Raw genomic sequence first — 4425 nt, forward strand, 5'->3', positions numbered from 1 at the left:
CTGCAGAAATAAAGTCTATTTTGAAAGTGATATTTAACTCTGTGAACTTATTGGTGACCAAAGTTTTAGGTGATGTGTAATAAAAGGGGAGGTAATAAGGAAGTTCTCATTGACTATGTCTGATTCCTACTATAATATGTCTTGGTGTAGGTCTTTGGTGTAGGTCTTTTTAAGTTTATCCTACTTGCAATTCATTGAGCTTCGTTTATTTGTATTGATGGCTTTCCTCAAACTGGGAATATTTCAGACATTATTTTTTCTAATAATCTCTGTCCTTTGGTTCTTCTTCTGTCAAGGTTTTCACAATACACATACTGGTCTGCTCAGGGGCATTCTATATGTGCCTTAGTCTGTCCACATCTTGTTTTCTTTTGGTAGTAATGTGGCTTGAACCCAGGGCCATGCACATGCTAAATAAGCATTCTACAACTGAGGTACATCCCTACCTTGTTTGTTTACTTTTCTTCATTTTTTCTCCTTTATATTCCTTAGTTCATTTATTTTAAGTTACTTGTTTCTCAGATTTGCTGATTCTTCAGAGAGGATAATAGCTTGGTGGTAGAGTGTTTGCTTAGCATGTTTGCAAAAAAAACAACTTGCTGATATTCTGCCTATTTAGGTCTGCTGCTGAACTCTTTAACAGTGAATTTTTCAATATAGTTAATGTTTTTTTCTCCAGAAGTTGCTTCCTTTTCACAATTTTTCTTTGTTAATATTCTTATGTTGGTCACATATTACTTTCATGATTACTCTTAGTTCTTTGTTATCTTCCAGCTCCTCTATTTTTAAGACACTTGTTAAAAAGTCTTTGTATAGTATATCCAGCCTGTGTTTCCTTCTTCTCTTCTCTTCTCTTCTCTTCTCTTCTCTTCTCTTCTCTTCTCTTCTCTTCTCTTCTCTTCTCTTCTTTTTCTTTGTACCAGGAATCGAACTCAGGACCTTGTGCTTGCCAGGTAGGCACTGTGCTGCTGAGCTATATCCCTAGCCCCTGTGTTTCTTTAGGAATTGTTTCTGTTATATTTTCTTTCTTAAAATGGGGTATGTTACTCTCTTTCCCCTCTTTCTTTATATGCCTTGTGATATTTTTGTTGAAAATTTGGCATTTGAAAAAAGTCAACTCTGCTAAACTGGCTCCTTACTGAAAAAGACCTTTACTAGTAGCAGGTCATGTTTTGAGCCTAGGTCTTAGGCTGGTATGAAGGGTTAATGTCTTCTCTGTTCTTTTGCTTCTTCTTTAGTCCCCTGTATACACAGAGACTTTGAATGTCTTAATTTCTTAGTTTCATGCCAGCTTTGTAGGGGTAGGTGTTGTGTTGTATTCTTTACACATAACCTTGCCCAGGCATCTGCTGGTCCATGGTCCCTCTGCAGCTTTCCTGAGCAGTGTCCATTTCTTCCCATGGTTTTTCCCAACCTGAGATCAAAGCTGTTCTGCTTTCCCTGCGTGAGCTCTGAAAGAGGTGAAACACAGACCAATCTGTGAAGTTCCCCATAAGGTGTATATGTTACAAATAATATCTGCTGTGTGCTCCCCGAAGCTTGAGGAAGGCTACTAGGAATTTGGGCTTCTGCTTCTAGCTGTGCAGAGAAGAGAGCAGAGCAAAAAAAAAAAGAAAAAAAAGCCAGCATTTGAGTCTATAAGCCTCTGAGTATCATATGTTTTTTTCTTTGAACCGATTTTTAATTTTTCTCTTTGACTCCTATGTGCCTAGATGTTTTTTATATTTATCTTGCATTTATTCTTTTTTATAGTTTTAGTCTTGTGTGTTAAGATTGCTTTCTTTTCACTCAGAATTTTCTATTTTCTTTTAGGTTCATGGACATGCCTCTAACAGCTGCTTATTTCGGCTGCTTTGTTCATTAATTCTAATTTTTGGTTCATTTGGAGGTGTCTGTTCACTGCTTTTTTTTTTTTTTTTTTTTTTTGAGACAGGGTCTTAACTCTGTAGTTCAGGCTGGCCTTGAACTCACTATGTAGCCCAGGCTGGCCCCAAACTCCTGGCAGTCTTCCTGTCTCAGCCTCCTAAGTGCTGGGATTACAGGTGTGTGTCATCATGCCTAGCTTGTTGTCTTCTTTTTTCCCCTTGCCAGTGGGCCACAATTCCTTGCTTTCCTATGTCTAATAATTTTTTATTACATGGTCAACCTAGTAAGTAATGAATTATAGAGACCCTGGACCCTCTGAAGAACTGACTTTTGTTCTAGTAGGTTGTTAAGGTGGAGTACTTGAACTCTAAGATATGACTCCTTTAAAGTGTACAGCCCCTAAAAACTCTGCTCAGTTGTTTCAGCTTTCAGATACTGTTATTGTGACTCCTGAAGTTTTGGATTTGCTATAACATTGGTCAGAATTTCTCCTTAGATTTGAGAGTTTATATGTTGCAGGATTTCTCCCAAACTTCACAGCTGCTCTGTCAGTCCTAGCCTGGGTTCTCTGAAACCTCAGACCAGTAAGACTCATGTATGTGTGTGTGTGTGTGTGTGTGTTTATGTGTATGGTGGTGGTGGGGTACAGGGAATTGAACCCAGGGCCTTCACACTGAGCTGTCCCAGCCCTTTTTCCTTTTCATTTATTTACTTGTTTTAAAATTTTTGACACATAGTCTTGCTGTCAGTAAATTCCCCATGCTGGGCTTAAACTTTAGCCTTTCCAATTAATGGGATTATAAATCACCACACATAGTTTAAGACTATTTTTTTTTGTTCATTTTTTGTTTTGTTTTTGCCATCCTGTGATGTATGGATTGAGAAGTACCTCAGGCACAAACCCTTAAATCTCATTCAGTGCCATTCTTGACTGTTTAGGAGTGACTTCACTTTCTTTGGAGGAACTTTCAGATAGTTTCCTATTTTTTGTTAGCAGTAGAGGGTTATTCACCGTAAATGGAAGCCAGAACTCCTCTACTCATAAATCGTATTTTTGGTTTTTTGAGTTCTTTTGTTTGTTTGAGACAGTGTCATGCTATGTAATTCAGGCTGGTCTTGAAGTTACTGTGTAGCCCAGGTTGGCCCTGAACTCATGGCCATTTTCCTGTGTCACCTTTCTGAGTGCTGGGATTACAGGTGTGCACCACCATGCCCAGCCCTATAAATTTTAAACCTTTATTTTTGAATACCATTTTGTTAGAGGTTGGATTATAGACTTAAAATAATTTTCATTCAGAAATTTGAAGAGACATTCTCCTGTCCTCTAGCCTAGTTATTACCAATGAAGTTTGTTACCAGTGTTTTTGGGGGAAGGAGCATAATGTATAAATACTAAAAATTTTTAATTTTATATACGTAAAAGTGACTTTGTTTCTTGCTGTACTATTCTAAGAGTTTGTAGGCATGGGGCTGGGGATTTAGCTCAGCGGGAAAGCGCCTGCCTGGCAAGCGCAAGGTCGTGAGTTCGGTTCCCGGTACCGGAGAAAAACCAAAAAAAAAAAAAAAGAGTTTGTAGGCATGAACCCAAAAGCCCTAATCATTAAAAAGAAAAATCCTAAGTTGGACTGTACCAAAATTAAAGGTTTTTGCTTTGCAAAATACATTAAGAGCACCCAGCTGATCTCCAGAACCCTGACACAGGGGTATAGAAGTGACAAGCCACGACTGAATGGGGAGGGGCTCTGGTGGAGGAGAGGGTTGGTGGCCGTCATGAAAGACCATTCTGGTGGATACTCATAGTTCGAGGTAAGGGCTCAGTTTGGAGCCGTACAGATTTGGTTTTAGAATCTGGCACTGGCTCTCACCTTGTAACGTTGGTCAGCTTGGAATATGAAATATGAATAAATAAAACATCTCTATGTCACATTCCTTATTTATAAAGTAAGGATACTGTCTTTCCTGTCTATCACTCTGGGCTCTTTCCTGAGGATCAGATGAGATCATGTATGTGAAAGCATCTTAAGGCGAGGAGCGACTGTTTAGTACTCCACCTGCCCCCCTGTGGTACACAGATGATCCAGTAACATTTTGTAGGAAAAATTCTTTATGAGTTACTGAGAAGAAATAAAAGGAATCTTTTTATTCTCATTATATGGACTTCAGACTGTAGAGCCAAAGATAAGTTGAGTTCTTTATACACAAGTGGAAGGATGTGGGGGAAAACAGGGATGGAAACGTAGGGGGACAGATAGAAGTACCCACAGTATTGTTTAAACTCCACGAAAAACTAATACCTACTTTGTATTCTTGTTGTCTGTGCCCTGGAAGACCCCATCTCTTTCACTGCTGCCAGGTAGAGTGGCACACACCTGTAACCCAGCTCTTTGGGAAGTGATGAAGGAGAATTGCACATCTGAGGCCAGCCTGAGCAACTTAGCAAGGTCCTAGGTGCAATTCCCAATACCACACACAAAACATCCAATTTAGTGGAGGTAGAAAAAAGCCCAGGCTGACCCTGCAACTGGACTGATGGGAAAAGAAATCTTTCTGGAATCTTTG

Source organism: Chinchilla lanigera, unplaced genomic scaffold (assembly GCF_000276665.1).
Source record: "Chinchilla lanigera isolate Chin_1 unplaced genomic scaffold, ChiLan1.0 scaffold00011, whole genome shotgun sequence".
In the NCBI taxonomy this organism is placed as follows: domain Eukaryota; kingdom Metazoa; phylum Chordata; class Mammalia; order Rodentia; family Chinchillidae; genus Chinchilla; species Chinchilla lanigera.